This window comes from Hyperolius riggenbachi, chromosome 12 (genome assembly GCF_040937935.1).
Source record: "Hyperolius riggenbachi isolate aHypRig1 chromosome 12, aHypRig1.pri, whole genome shotgun sequence".
In the NCBI taxonomy this organism is placed as follows: domain Eukaryota; kingdom Metazoa; phylum Chordata; class Amphibia; order Anura; family Hyperoliidae; genus Hyperolius; species Hyperolius riggenbachi.
In genome coordinates, this window is record NC_090657.1 from 120,966,148 (window position 1) to 120,982,962 (window position 16,815).

Genomic DNA, 16,815 nt, shown 5'->3' on the forward strand with positions numbered 1-16,815 from the left:
TCTTTGCACCAGTAGATATAAAAGTGTTGATATACAAAGTGATGCAGCTTCACAATGCAGTACAACCCCCTTAACTCGCAATCTACAATGGTAGTTTTGCGAATGATAGGGATTCATGAGCCAACAGAGACCTAACCAGACAAATAATCTGTCACTTCCTAATCAGAAACTTATTGGAAGTAGTGACTGATTTACTTTATCTAACTTTATTCAGATTTCAGCAGAACTCTGATCAATTCTACTGCTTCCACTATATTGCATCATTCAATGCAATACAAAGCTATGTATTTCTTGATTCTCTGCTGCTCATTTAATCAATAAACCACTGGACTGATTGTAGGCTTGCTGGGGTACATCGACCACTAACAGATTTGATCAGTATGATCAAATCTCTTAGCTCTGTGTATGGTCAGTTTAACTATGGTGATACATTTGCAGTAGCATTTTAACCACTTCACCACTGAGGGGTTTTACCCCCTGACCACCAGAGCAATTTTCACCTTTCAGCGCTCCTTCCATTCATTCGTCTATAACTTTATCATTACTTATCACAATTAAACAAACTATATCTGGTTTTTTCCACCACCAATAAGGCTTTCTTTAGGTGGGACATTATGCCAAAAATTATTTTATTCTAAATGTGTTTTAAAGGGAAAATAGGAAAAATGTGGGAAAAAATTCATTATTTTTCAGTTTTCGGCCATTATAGTTTTTAAATAATGCATGCTACTGTAATTAAAACCCATGAAATGTATTTGCCCTTTTGTCCCGGTTATAAAACCGTTTAAATTATGTCCCTATCACAATGTTTGGCGCCAATATTTTATTTGGAAATAAAGGTGCATTTTTTCAGTTTTGCGTCCATCCCTAATTACATGACCATCGTTTATAAAGTAACAGTGTTCTACCCTCCTGACAAATATTTAAAAAGTTCAGTCCCTAAGGTAACTATTTATGTATTTTTTTTATTGTACATTTTTTAATTTTTTTTTTAATTACAAAAAAAAAAATTGGGAGTGTGGGAGGTAATGAGTTATTTTTTTGTGTAAAAGTAATTTATTTGTATGTGAAAAATGTTTAGGGTGTAGTTTTACTATTTGGCCACAAGATGGCCACAGTAACTTTTTGTTTAATGCGACCTCCAAGCGTCCTTCCGGACTCTTGGAGGAAGTACTAGGAGGCTGGGTAAGTGTTTTTTTTTTTTTTCACATTGATCGCATTGCTCATCGGAGAGCAGCGGATCATTGCGGGGCTTAGATCAACGAACGGGAATGGATTTTCCCGTTCATTGATCTCCGGGCGAGCGGCGGGCGGCGTGTTTACGAGCGGGAGCGCGGGCAGCGGCGGGAGCGCGGAAAGTACGGATTTCTCCGTCCCTGGGGGTTAAAGCATGGAAAAAGGGACGGAGAAATTCGTACGGGCGGGGGTAAAGTGGTTAAGCAAAAAAGACAGACTAGCAAGAAGGGTTAAAAGACACTTCTCATTTGGCAGCCAGATACAAGAAGATTGATTAAAGAGGAACTGTAGTGAAAATAACGTCATTAATAAAATTGCATTTTTTTTATATATACAATATTCATTTATAAATTAGTCAGTGTTTGCACATTGTGATACATTTCAGAATGTAAATCAGGGTGAGGAAAGAATGTACAGGTGGTTGTGAGTTCTGAGCTGAATAGCAAAAACACCTGGTCTCCCAGAGTGCACAGGGAGAGGAAGAGAACAAAGCTTATCAGCCTAGGCTTGACATCACTGGGAGGGTTGGGCTACACATCAATATACAGCAATATATGGGTATAGAAGGGTTATTAGGTAGCGTTTCACAATCTCTGCAATACCGATAACAGAAGAATCGGGAATGTATGGTCTTTGTAGATTTACACGTTCCTTGCTATTAGCTGAGGATTTCAGAACTAACCAATTCAGCTCTAGTCTCTTATCCGATTCTTACTGGAAAGCACAGCACCCTGCTGACAAACTCGTAAATCACCATTAGCATAAATCATAAACTCAGGTCTGGCAGATAAAGGTCTGGCAGATAAAAGCCGCCTCTAGCACTGGCACCTCCACGGAGCTTCAAATGAAGCTGAGAGATCCTTATCACACAGCTGGCCTCTACAAGAGGAAAGTGACCTCCCAGTAACCCCACAGATATGAAATACATTTTTGTTATAAATATGAATTTCGAAGAAACGCGGTTAGTATGATATTCAAAACAAACCACACGATTAGATGTTTCTGAAATTACGGTAAGCCCTATCAAATCAAATATATGCATTTTGGGGTCACAACTTACCCCCAGCTCACTCATGTTTGATATCACTGCTCCTGATAAATCCCATCAGACACAAAAATGTTATTAGATTTATTATAACACGTATGTTTCTTGAGATAGAGCACATCTCATATTTTAGGCAAATTCTCTCTGCTTTCTTAACCTCCTGGGTGTTATGGACGAGCTCAGCTCGTCCAGTAACGCCGCAGGGCACTGCACAGGCACTGGTGGGCCGATTCGGACAATTCTTTTTTTTAAAACATGCAGCTAGCACTTTGCTAGCTGCATGTTTGTTCCAATCACCGCCGCTCACCACCGATGTGCCGCTACCCGCCACGAAAGAGGGCCCCCTGCGCAGCCTGGCCAATCATCGGCAGGCTGCGCTGTGGGGTGGATCGGGACTCCCCCTGACATCAATGACGTCATTACGATAGTCACCATGGTGACGGGGAAGCCCATACAGGAAATCCCGTTCAGAACGGGATTTCCTGTTGTACATGGGTGCCGGCGGCGATCGGAGATGCTGGGGGGACGCCGCAGGGAGGGGGGAAATCATGTAGCTAGTACTAGGCTAGCTACATAATAGACAAAAAAATGTAAGGTAAAAAAACCTCTCCTGCGGCCGCGGGAATCAGAACGCTAGGGAGGTTAATGAGAAGAGATCGCGCGAACCTCCGATTTTCGGTTCCCGACCGGGTTGGCGAACTTCTGCAGAAGTTCAGTTTGCGCGAACTTTCACGAATCGCAATAGACTTCAATAGGGAGGCGAACTTGGAAAACTAGAAAAAATTATGCTGGCTACAAAAATTATGGAAAAGATGTTTCAAGGGGTCTTATAGGGATTTGTAGGATGTCAAGAGCAACCTAACATACATTGGCCAGGAATCGAACCCAGGTCAACTGCTTGGAAGGCAGCTATGCTCACCACTATACCACCAACACTACATGCTGAAGCCAGACTAGCATGTACCATTGTGATATTCCCAAGAGAAAAATGAGCTTGCTTAGGGATTTGTAGGATGTAAAAAGTAACCTCACATACATTGACCAGGAATCGAACCCAGGTCAACTGCTTGGAAGGCAGCTATGCTCACCACTATACCACCAACACTACATGCTGAAGCCAGCCTAGCATGTACCATTGTGATATACCCAAGAGAAAAATGAGCTTGCTTAGGGATTTGTAGGATGTCAAAAGCAACCTCACATACATTGGCTAGGAATCGAAACCAGGTCAACTGCTTGGAAGGCAGCTATGCTCACCACTGTGCCACCAACGCTACATGCTGAAGCCAGCCTAGCATGTACCATTGTGATATACCCAAGAGAAAAATGAGCTTGCTTATTTGCCTAATTTGCTAGATGAAAGCAGTGGGACACACGGTGATACTGCTTACAGGCTTCAATTCAAGATTTCAGAAAGATCATGTGCTCCCCTGGATGATGCTGGTGTAACACACAAAGCAAAGGACAGCAATTTGAAGTCTGGAAGATTCCAGGGCAAGGGTGGGAAGGATGAAAAGCTAGGTGGCCATGCAACCATTCCTGCCAACCTAAAGCTTATTTGTGTCTTACAACACATTGGCTTAAGACTTTACCAAATCCAAGGCTCCAATATGGGGAAGCTTCTCTGTTTGCGGGGTTTTTTTTTTGCTTGTTTTTTTTTGGTGTCACAGTTCACTCATCTCTTCAACTACAAGTAAGGCCCAGGAGTAGTCTTAGCTACCCTAATATCTATGTTACGGCAGGGCCCTTATTACACTTTCTCTTACAGGGCTATGGAAACCGTTTTGCCCATGTGATAAAGCAAGGTGCAAAAATGAAATCATGCCTAGCAGAGGATGGTTTCGATCCATCAACCTCTGGGTTATGGGCCCAGAATGCTTCTGCTTCACCACTCTTCTTACATTTGTATATAACCTTCAAGTTTAAGAAGGGTACATTAGTTGCAATAGTTACACTACTATCTATGTTACAGAAAGGCCCTAATGACACTTTCTATTACAGGGCTATGGCCACCGATTGGCCCATGTGGTAAAGCAAGGTGTAAAAACCAAAGTACACCTAGCAGAGGATGGTTTCGATCCATCAATCTCTGGGTTATGGGCTCAGCAAGCTTCCGCTGCACCACTCTGCTGCTGTACAGCAGATGCTTCGTTGTAGGAAAAAGTGGGTGAGACCGCTGTCATGATCGCTGCTGCAGCAGGTACTGCTGGCAGTAGTAGTGCTGCAGCTCAGGCAGTTCTGATCTCTTTCCATGCAAGCTGCATAGCTTTGTCTGCCTTTCCCTGCTGTCAGCTTGTGACTGATTATCATTCACCTGTGTGGGAATCTGCATGTCTGCTCCCATTGGATGACCTCAGTATAAAGATCTGCTTCCTGCAGGACTCCTCGGGTTATCATAGCTTCAGTTTAAGCCTGTCTTGCTGTTGCTTCAGCCCCAGATCGTGTTTCTTGTTCTAAAGATACTTTGCTGGTCTTGCATCATATATTGGTTCATTGCCAATATATATGCATACCAGCACGTTTGTTATTTTCCTTGTATTCGTGTTACGTTGATACATCAGTGTCGCTGATGTATACGTACACGAACTGTTTATATCCTATGTTCAGTTAGTCAGCTTTCCAGCACGTTTTGGTAGTTTGCGCGTATCGTGATCACCCGTGCTGAGTTAGTTATTCTGCTCCTGGTTCGGTTTGTGGATTGCGTTCATCTCTGCGAAGAGATAACGAATCCTTCTGAATCCTGTTCTGTTACTGTTTGTGGATTGCGTTCATCTCTGCGAAGAGATAGCGAATCCTTCTGAGTCCTGTTCCCTGTATTGCTCCAGTCCTAGTCAGTGTTCCTGCTTATGTCATATATCGGTTCATTGCAGATATATACATATGTTAGTCAGACGTTACATATAGTTTCATTGATAGCTGTAATTGTAATACGCTAGGAAAACATACTTATTGTATATTTGTCTGTGTTACGTTCATCTATCTTGATCCTGCTATTTCCTGACTATCCTGTCCTGTCTTTGTGAGGCACGCCATCGCTGCAACGCATTGGTTGCCTCATTCCAGTCTGTCTTGTTGTGGACGCTTGCTGTCACTAAGTAGCGGCTAGCTTGCAAGCGTTCATTCTGTCTACCTGTCCTGATCTCCTCAGTTCTGGTTTATGCGCTCAGCGCTACCTTGCGCTGAGACGTTATCGCAAAAGTATTGTTTGTGGCTGTCGGATCTGCACCGGCTCTGTGCGCCACAATCTCCTATTGGAGTCAGTCCTCCCCTCCACTATACTAGGGATAGCCTGTTTCCTTGTGCTAGTGTGTGTACCTCCTTCACGTCAGCTCATGCGTTGCATGCTGACTGTGGAGAATACACCACCAAGCCTAACAACCGCTTAGCCGTACGGAAAAATGGGCACTCCTTAGCCTACTTCTTTCTGGCCTTTGTCATCATGAAAGGATCATAGAAATATATGTAGAAATTTGATATATAACGGTTTTGTTTAAAGTGGCATTAAGCTTCTTGGAGCAGACATTTTTCCTCCCTCCACAACACACACATGCCTCCACATAAAATAGTTTAGCAACAACTGTGTGCACAGTCTCGGTGGTGCAATCAGTTAGCGTGTTCGGCTGTTAACCGAAAGGTTGGTGGTTCAAGCCCAGAGAGAGAGAGAAAGAGATGATTGTGATACAAGTCTGAAGAGTCTGTGTGAATGACTGGCTGTTAGGTAAGAAACACATTAGCAAGCTAGTCTGTAGGCAGATAGGACATATTTTGATCTTTTAGTAGTGATGCACCATTCTCCATAGGAAAACCATTGACAGAAGAACAAAAGGTTACTGCAAGTTATAAAAACATACGGCTGTGCGCTGTGTTCACGCGGTTATCACGAGGGATGAATCATACTTCCACGTTGTGGATAGGCTGAAGGACGAACCCACCCAGTCACAACAAGTACTGAGCATGCGTGGCACGTGATATGGTTATATAACATTGTGTTGCAATAAGCGCGTAACCCTGAATTAACTGTTTCAGGGAATGCGCAACTTAACTAGAACTAGTTACGTTTATGAAAATATTGACTATAAGTCATCCAACCGTAGTGAAGCTCATGCCTGTGCATCCCCAGGATGCAATAGGGAAAATGGGTGGAGCTATGAGTATAAGAAAGAGAGATTTCCCTTGCTCTGATGGGACTCTCCACTACTGACGAGTTGTGTGATGTTGTGTATGCGCTGCCTCCTGACGATCGCTGGTCCCCCGATACGGAGTGATGATGCAATATCCGGTAATGTATTGATTCTTTACTCTATTACTTATCCATGATTCACTGCTATACCTGTAAATAATGTAAATAATTGAATAAATATCCTAATACAGTGTGAAGTCGTAAGCTATGTATTTACCTAGTCTGTGTGCTAGTGTGAGTCGAGTGTGAGGCCTTAGCAACGCCAAAAACATAGCATTACATAAATGGCGACGAGGATGACTTTTGACCTCTGAAATATATTGCCTATGATTCTGTGGGTCTCTGGGTGTAATTTTGCAAAATTTGGCATTTCGCCAGTTAGTGGGGCAATTAATCTAAATCTTTGTAAAATTGCCCCTGTATGGTATATTGACTTGATACTTGATATATATATATCTTAGGACAGATTACAGGTGTGGGCAAAGTTTGGAGTCGATAGCTCCTCCCACTTAGTTTCAAGTCAAGATATCTTTTGAACTAAGCAAAATTTATCTGTGGGAAGTTTGACCATTGGTGTCTAGAAGTTGAGGGGCACCTCTGGTCAAAGCCACGCCCAGTTGGCAGTGTGCCAAAAGTAAGGCAATATGTTTAAGAAAAAGGCCAAATGCCTAAAAGAACCTGCGGAGATCCCCGGCTGGACCGAGTCTCCGTATAATATTATAGCAGTGGAATTAGCTAGCCATGGGTTGGCAGAATCATGGGATAAGCAGTTAAAAGAATCAGAACCGGTTGATTTAGTTCAAGTACTTGAAAAACTCCCTGCCAAGGTAGGTGATGCAGTTACCCTAGCTAGAAGGAGCTGGGTGTTGGCCTCTGCATATCGTGGTGTGCACAAGCGATTGCAGAAGGCGTTCCAGGATCAAGAAAAGGCGGAACAGGCTCAACTTGAGGTTGAGGGACGCTGCCTGATGCTGGAATATAGTGGTTCCCCGTTAAAGCGGGTGATGTTGTTGCTCTCTCTAGATGTAGATAAGACTCTAGGGGGGGTTCCCCGTTGAAGCGGGTGATGTTGTTGCTCTCTCTAGATGTAGATAAGACTCTAGAGGGGGGCCCTGTTAAGGCGGGGCATGATGTCGCTCTCAGGCGGCATAGTGGGATGTTGTTGACAGCTTATAGAAAGCTTCAACAAAGATTGTGTAGGTTGAAAGAATCAGAATCCCTCAATGTTGTTACTTTACTTGAGGGTATTCCTGTTGGAAAAAGGCTAGTCCTGTTAGGAAAAGGAACTAGAGTAGGATGACAGAGTGATAGTTGCACAAGTGTCATCACAGGCAGCTGCAGATAAATACCAACATGTAACAGAATCTGCAGCTGGTAAAATAAATGTACTGGAGGAAGTAGCTGGGGAAGAGGCTCCTGTGATGACACATTTTGGATTGTTATCAGTGGAGCAGGGAGCTTCTGTAAATAAAAGGAAGCCAAACTCTGCCACTGATCATTGCACAAGAAATAGGACAATGTGCATTGAACTGGAATTGGAAGTGTTTAGCACAAATGTATTTTGTTCCATTTGAAAAGATTAGGAATAGCTGGGAACTTTCTTTAGGTTGTTACTGCTGTTTTTGTCCCTCTTAAGGAAAACCCCATATTTTTAATGATAAAATATGGATGGGAAAAAGGGGCAGAGAGTAACCTGACAGTGAATCTCAGCTTTTACTACTACGGTTTTTAATACAGTCTGTGTCTTTGTTGGTAGATTTCGGAGTATAATCTTGGAGTGCTGTGTTTAAACTTGTAAAGCAAATTCCTTAAAGTGACAATATCTGACTGCACTGGCAGAATTGAAATGGTAATATAATCTGGACAAGACAGGTGGGTTAACATTGTTGTTTCTAGTGAATGTTTTATATGGTGAATCCGTTATAGCGAGTCCTGATTAATCGTGTATTCATATGTCTGGTTTTTGTTTAATTGAATGCATAGAGGAATGTTTTTTAAAAAAAAAAAATGCATTTGTGCACGGGAGGTGAGTGCTCCTAGGGAATGTGTGTGAGCCAGTGAGTGTTTGAGATGCTGCTCTCCTCAACTGGGGGTGCTTGGCAAGCATTATTTTTTTTTTTTTTCATTCAGGAGTACATGCTGTAAAAAAAAAATATTGACCTTTAACTCTTACTTCATGGGATATGCGTCTTGTTTGATAAAATAAATGGTTAAAGAGGTGAGAAATAGTAAAGCAACTTTCTTGTGTGTGTGTGCGTTGTGTGTTTGGTGCAGCACTGTGCGTTGTGCTGGGTTTTGCTAGAACTTCCAAATCCCTGCAAATGCTCATTTTTTTTTTTTTTTTTTTTTTTTTGGGTTACAGGGTTAAATGTGATTATGGTGTCACGGTGACATCTCTGCCAGCAATTTTTCCCCTGGTTTCTAGCTATAATTGTGCAGGAGTGAAATTGTTTACCTGTTGAGCTAAGAAAGCTAGATTAGATGAGACCGTGTGAAAGAAATAGAATTGTGAAGTCTATTATGGCAATGTAGAATGAAAATATTGCGTAATTAGACTGGAAAACCTTTTTATATAATATGCCAGTGTCTCTGCGTCTATTCAGAGTTTTGTTTTGTTTTTTTTAGCACTGCACATGTGCAGGGAGGGGCGCAGAAACACAGGGGAAAAGTTGAGGGAGGATAGGGCCAGAGGCGGCCAGCGTGTGCGCAACGGTGTATGAGGGCACGCGCGTGGCGGGTGCATGTGCACAGCGGGCACATGCATGCGCAGCGAAAGGCCTAGCTTGTTTTTTTTAAAAACGGGCTAAGGTCATTAGTTACTAAATGAGATTTGTTTGTCTTGCAGAGAAATGCCTGGTTTCTCTAGGGTTGAATGTTGTACTGATTAGCTGAATGGCGTGAAGTGGCAGAATGTGTTGATGATGAAGTGTGAATTGAGTTGTTTCTAATGAATTGTATGAAGTTTGCTTTGAGACCTTACTGATATAGAGTGTATTATATGTTCAAGAATACCTCTGTTAAAGATGCTAGAATGTATGCATATGCTAGTTTAGAATAATACAAACAAACTGTGAATATAACAGATTTTTGTTTATACCAGAAACTAGCTGGTGGGGTGGTTAAAGTAGAAACGATTCCTTATTGGAAAATGCATAAGGATGCGGTAGCTCCATATAGGGGAACACCTGTGTCAGCTGAGTTGGATTTGCATGCTTTAGAAGTTGTTATCATTAACCCCTCACAGGTTACAACCATTCCCACAGGTATAGGATGTAAAATACCTGACTAACATTATGGGCAAATAGCTACCCAATCCAGTTTTGCTCAGAAAGGAGCTATAGGGATAGGAGGAGTAATTGACTCCGACTATCAAGAATAAATTAAAGTGATCATGATTAACCTGGGAAATAGTGAGTTAATTATTGGAAAAGGAGAGAGGATGGGTTAAACTTTTTAGGGGAGGACACTGTGTATACACAGGCCAAAGAGTTGTATAGCCCAGGTTCTCCTGAGGGCCCTTTTACACTTAATGCGCTGGTATGCATTAGTAGTAGTACGCATACAATTTTGTTGTTGTTTGTTTTTTCTTGTTTTTTGTTGTTGTTGTTTTTTCCCCAATGGCAATGCACTGTGAAAAGATTTCAATGTTTTTTCAGTGTATGGTGTGAAAGAGGCCATAGGGGGACACGGACGCTGGACTGTACATCAGTTGTTATTTTTTGATTACAGTTAACAGCAGCTGATTAAGTGTAAAGGGACCCTAATTCCTTTATTTGTAGAGAGGGAAGCCCATCAGTAAAGGGTGATGAATATTTTGGTTCTACTAATACAGTAAAGGTTGGAGCTAAAATGTGGGTCAGAATCCCCAAGGACCGCCTCCTCCAGCAGATGTGATTGCAGTAGGCAAGGACCGAACTCTGCTGGAGGCCAGAACAGGAAAAGTGGGAATATATCCTACAGGAAAAAAATGTTATTTGCAAGAATAAGTCACACTTGTTTGGGTTTTTTGCAGATTGATCTCCATGTCTATGGCATTGTCCTTGGAATCCTTGGTATCGTGTGGTTGGAAAGCTGTTGCGTTAATGCAAGGACTTCAGGTATTCGAGTAACCGATACAGGGGATCCACGGTGACTTTCGTGTGGGGAAATAAAACCAAGAGTTGTCTACAGAGAAACTTTACCAGTAATGCTAGGCAAGCATGTGACGTTCTCAATGTTACTTTCAATGGAACATGTCTCGGTGGGGCCTACTTTGATATTTGTGGATATGATGGATGCTAAAGTGGACCCTGGGCATATAAAGAGACTACCTTCCACTTGTGTAAAGGTGGGGCAACATGCCTAAAAGACTGTGATTCATGCTAAAATCACGTTTCCAGCTGCCATAAACTGTTCTAAACCACACCAAATACGAAGAGAGTGGTATGACACTTTGTTAGGAGGATATGGGACATTGACTGGAACTCTTAATAGTTTTGATATTGAAACATTAGCAAATAGATTGCATAACGTTGGAAGTAAAATAAATGATGTCTTAATTTTACAAGCTAAATGGATGCCAACTATATGGGCGCCATTTAAGTTACAAGCTAAAATAGATGATGATTTGCTTGGCTTAATTAACGCAAGTGCCTCTGTTATGTATGAAACAGATGTTAATATAACTAGAATTGTAAACTGGACTATCTGTTCCATGCAAACCTTACAACAGCAACAACAGAGAGTTATTTCAAACTATGTTGTTGACTGGAAATGAGGAGGTTTGGAGGACCGTGTTCAGTTCCATGATAAGAACTGATCACTGGATAGATATCAAAGCACCTAAAGTGATGTGCAATGATACATTTTGCATGGGACAATTGACACTTTACAATGTTACTAAAAGTAGTATAATGTGTAAGAATGTTATTTTGCCATTATTAATTGGGCCAGAAGGTGATCAGCACTTCTGGGTACCTACGTTTTATGGACAGGTTATTGATGACAGCAACAGAACAGATGATTTGACTTTTTGTGATAATACTTTAAACAGTAAAATATGTAAGTTACAGTCTACTGCATATGAACCTTGTTTGTTACAGAACACTGTAAACAAATGTGGGCGGACCATAATGCCTATAACATACCGCTGGATGGTGGAAATAACACCTCAAGTGGTATGTGTAGTGACAGATCGTCAGGTGGTCCCTAAAATGAGGGTGCCTTTTGCAGGATGTATACACAATATCACTGTATTCCAATGGGAAAATGAAACTTTTATGTTGATGCCTGATATAGCGTTAACTACAAAGGTTTCCTGGCAAGGCCAAGGTTTGGAAGTTCCCAATTGGGATCTAAACCTGACTAAACTAAAGCGGATTGTTGAAAAAAATCTAACGGAAGTGAAAAAGTGCTATTAAAAAGTTGAATAGAAGTATAATCGTACACCAGCTCAGTACTGCCATGATTGCAAACAAAATTGTTAAAGTGGGCTCTGCCATAGCAGATGCCACCTCTCACCATTGGTGGGATGTATTTATGGGTTATTCGCCATCAGCAGAAACAATGATGAAGTGTATAGTTCATCCTATTTTTTGATTGTAATGATTGTTATAGTTATCCTATCCAGATGGAACTGGTATGTGGCATATGGGATCTGTTGTAAGAGGAAAAAAGTTGTCATGGTTTCATATGTTAATGGTCATCACTAAGGACCGAATGTGATACAAGTCTGAAGAGTCTGTGTGAATGACTGGCTGTTAGGTAAGAAACACATTAGCAAGCTAGTCTGTAGGCAGATAGGACATATTTTGATCTTTTAGTAGTGATGCACCATTCTCCATAGGAAAACCATTGACAGAAGAACAAAAGGTTACTGCAAGTTATAAAAACATACGGCTGTGCGCTGTGTTCACGCGGTTATCACGAGGGATGAATCATACTTCCACGTTGTGGACAGGCTGAAGGACGAACCCACCCAGTCACAACAAGTACTGAGCATGCGTGGCACGTGATATGGTTATATAACATTGTGTTGCAATAAGCGCGTAACCCTGAATTAACTGTTTCAGGGAATGCGCAACTTAACTAGAACTAGTTACGTTTATGAAAATATTGACTATAAGTCATCCAACCGTAGTGAAGCTCATGCCTGTGCATCCCCAGGATGCAATAGGGAAAATGGGTGGAGCTATGAGTATAAGAAAGAGAGATTTCCCTTGCTCTGATGGGACTCTCCACTACTGACGAGTTGTGTGATGTTGTGTATGCGCTGCCTCCTGACGATCGCTGGTCCCCCGATACGGAGTGATGATGCAATATCCGGTAATGTATTGATTCTTTACTCTATTACTTATCCATGATTCACTGCTATACCTGTAAATAATGTAAATAATTGAATAAATATCCTAATACAGTGTGAAGTCGTAAGCTATGTATTTACCTAGTCTGTGTGCTAGTGTGAGTCGAGTGTGAGGCCTTAGCAACGCCAAAAACATAGCATTACAATGATTCTACATGGCTCTCCAGGGTTCTCTTTGGACAACTGTTGAATGCAAAAGGCAATGCTGTCCCTGGGTGGGCTTGAACCACCAACCTTTCGGTTAAAAGCTAAATGCGTTAACCGATTGTGCCACAGAGACTGTGCAAGCAGTTGCTGTTGAATTATTTTATGGGGATGTATGTGTGTCTTTTGGAGGGAGAAATTAAGTCTGCTCCAAGAAGTTTCAGCATGTAGCGTTGGTGGTATAGTGGTGAGCATAGCTGCCTTCCAAGCAGCTGACCTGGGTTCGATTCCTGGCCAATGTATGTGAGCTGGCTTTTGACATCCTACAAATCCTTGGAAGACAAGATCCCTGGAAGACAAGAGAGGAGGAGGGTGGAAGGGAGGAGGTGAAAAAAAAGCACAAGAACAAGATTATCTCTCAAAAGAGCTGTTTTGGGGTGCTATTTTAGGAATAAGAATCAGCCAACAAGCTTACAAGAGCCTAACTAATCTTTCCCTATGAGAGTCTGCCAGCAGCTTTACCTTCATTAAGTAATGCAGGGACACGAACGACTGTAATGGCCGGCGCTGCCTGCCTTATATAATCCAGGAGATAGTGAAGCCTGATTGGCTACAATGGGCCTGCTAACTGTGATGTAGAGGGTCAAAGTTGACCCTAAAGGTGCACTATGGGGGCGAACCAAACTTCCGGGAAAGTTCACGTTCGCATGCAACCGTTCGCCGGCGAACCGTTCGGACCATCTCTAATGAGGAGGACTGGCTCATCTCAGGATCCCTAGGTGTGTGGCTCCGCGCCCTCACTCCTCCTTACTGAGCGAGGTGTACAACTGTTGAGGGCACAAGAACTCTGGGTCCAATCCCTCTATTTCTTTGTTGATCTCGTAAAACCTTGAGATGGTGGCGGCACTACAATCGTTTTCCAGCATGAAATCGATAATTTTATTTTACCGATTGTACAAACAATCGAGATTGTGTCATGTATGGACACACCAACCAATCTTAAATGTTTATTGTGCTCACAGTAGATTTGCCTCCATTAGTCTCTAGTGGATGAGAACTGTATGGCAACTGTAGCATAAGATAATGGGATTGAAGGGTGACTGTGGACTATACCACCTGTTATCCAAAGGTGGTAGCACTATCTTCCCTTAGATCTGTCATGGTAGCAGACGTCTTAATCGGGATTGTCTTTCGTGTGGGGTTCCCTGCTGAGATGATCTCTGATCGTGTTGGAGCTAATGGAAGCTCTCTGTGAAAGGATACAAATTAAGCACATGACTTCCAGCTCATATCACCCCCAAACCAACAGTTTGAGTAAACAATTCAACAGGACATTAAAGCAAATGCTGGCCATGTTAGTCGAATTGCAGTGAAAGGACTGGGAGCAACACCTGCCTCATTTGCTGTTCGCTTACAGAGAAATGCCACAAGAGTCCACCGCGTTCTCACCCTTTGAACTCCTATACAGACGAGATATCGTAGCAAAGAGAGGAGCGAGGCACTGTGATTGCAAAAATGAAATACCTTTAATCCACGGTGGGAAGACACATCAGGGTGAACAGTGGGGGTGAGGGAGACCTGACAGCTGTTTCGCTTTAAGAAAAAGCTTCCTCAGAGGGCAGTAGAAAGATTCTTTCTACTGGCCTCTGAGGAAGCTTTTTCTTAAAGCGAAACAGTTGTCAGGCCTCCCTCACCCCCACTGTTTACCCCGATGTGTCTTCCCACCGTGGATTAAAGGCATTTCATTTTTGCAATCACAGTGCCTCGCTTCTCTCTTTGCTACGATATACAGTGTCTGCTTATGAGTTGCATGTGTATGCATTGAATACGGAATCCGGTGTATCAGACCAATGCCCTCTGTTGACATCTAGTGCTAGTCTTTCCTCTTCTCTACCGTGCCTATATAGACGAGACATCCAAGGGCCAATAAAACTTATTTGGGAGACTTGGGAGGGCAAATGCGACCCCTCAGAAGTCTCTGTGGTTGAGTACGTCCTAAAATTAGGGGAAAAAAATGTAGTCCCTCGTAGCTATGATGGCAGAAAATATGGAAAAGGCCAACAGAAGGCCTGGAACGCCCAGTACGCTAGAGATCGGTCATGCAAGGTCGATCAGAAGGTATAAGCCTTACTTCCCATTAGGCACAACAAATTCTAGGCTGCATGGGAGGGGCCATACATCTTGAGGCAGGTGAGCCCAGTCACTTACCTGGTAAGTCTGAGAGGTAAGCAACAGAAAATGTACTATGTGAACATGTTAAAAGCACATGAGAAGAGAGAGCAGTATGTGTTAGTGTGCAGCCGGCTAGAGCCAGACCCGCAAATAGAACTGCTAGCAGAGCTATGAGAAGTGGTACAGAATGATAACATAAACCCCCACCTTTCATAGCCTCAGTGACTGCAGCCCACCACACTCCTGAGAACCCACAGCACCACATTCTCAGGACTACCTGGCCAAACCCACCTAGCAGCTCACTGACCTGACACCGGGACCCACCAGTCCTTACGGCAGGGCCTGTATCGCACCTCACCTGAAGTGCAGGCTGAAATCAAGGGAGAGATTGAGGACATGCTGCAGTTAGGAGTCATCCAGAAATCTGCTAGTCCATGGGCCGTCCCGAATCTCGACTATCGGAGACTGAATGATTGCTACCTGACAATCATATACTTGAGCGGAGGGAACTGACAAATTACACTTGTGCCAGAGGCGAGAGAGAAATCCGCATTTATCACCCCTCTTGGTCTCTATGAGTTCTACTCGTATGCCCTTTGGGATGAACAATGTGCCCGCCACCTTTCAGCGGACTGAACTGCTGGAAGGAATGCAAGGTTTTGCAGTAGCCTACCTGGATTACATTGCTGTATTCAGTCCAATCTGGGAAGATCACCTTAAACATTTGTCACAGGTATTGGGAAGGCTGTCCACTGCCACTGACAGTTAAGCCCAACAAATGTCAGATTGCCATTACAGAGGTTCAGTACTTAGGGCATAGAGTAGGCAGTCAGACCCTGAAACCACAGATAGGCAAGGTCGATGCCATTGTGGCATGGCCGTAGCCTACCACCAAAAAACACATACAGGTTTTAATGGAAACGGCAGGGTACTATAGGAAGTTTGTTCTGACCTATAGTAATCTGGCTAAATCACTTCCCAACGCCATGGGTAAAAAAAAACAACCCAACAAGGTCATGTGGAATTCAGAACAGTCATTTTGGGCCTTGAAGGAAGCACTGGCTAGTACTCCTGTTCTTCAAGCTCCCAACTTCTCTTGTCAGTTCATTGTACAAACTGAAGCTTTGGACCACTGCCTGGGAGCAGTACTTATTCAGGTGGATGCAACCGGGAATGAGCATCCTGTCCTCTACCTGAGCAGGAAGATGCTTCCAGGGGAGGCGCATACTCCACGACAGAGAAACAGTGCCTAGCGATTGTGTGGGCCCTACAGAAGTTACAAACGTATGTTTATGGATGATCTTTCACGGTAATAACAGACCAAAACCCCTTAGCTGGCTGAAACGAACTGCTGGTACCAGCGGAAAACTCCTCCGTCGGAGCTTAGCCCGTCAACAGTATGATTTCCTGATCCAGCACAAAAACGGGAAGTCACCATCAGAATGCTGATGGACTTTCCTGCTGTAAGGAAGCCAAGTAGCGAGTGGGTATTGCTTCAGTCAGTCTTGCTGACCACTCCTTCTACAATCTTCCTAAAGGGGTAGCACTGTAGCAGTAGGGTATTGTAATTGACATCTTAATGACACGTATTTATGCTTGAAAAAAAATCTGTTTTCCCTTTTGATGTTGCATGTTTAAATCTGTACCATCAGCCTGCAAGCAAACAGGATTTAAAGCAGTTTAAAACTCTGACAAAAT

At 42.9% G+C, this 16,815-nt stretch overlaps 1 protein-coding gene, 1 long non-coding RNA gene and 1 other non-coding gene across 4 annotated transcripts in view; 1 reads left to right on the forward strand and 2 right to left on the reverse strand.

The window, feature by feature from the left end:
- The window catches only part of TMEM104 (transmembrane protein 104), a 312,500-nt gene that overhangs the window by 33,649 nt on the left and 262,036 nt on the right, over window positions 1–16,815 (reverse strand). The window lies entirely within an intron of this gene.
- Window positions 6,988–11,512, forward strand: LOC137542527 (uncharacterized). Its single transcript, XR_011025450.1, has 2 exons — window positions 6,988–8,333; window positions 10,474–11,512. It is a non-coding gene; the product is annotated as an uncharacterized lncRNA (long non-coding RNA).
- Window positions 13,008–13,081, reverse strand: TRNAK-UUU (transfer RNA lysine (anticodon UUU)). The gene has a single exon. It is a non-coding gene; the product is annotated as a tRNA-Lys (tRNA).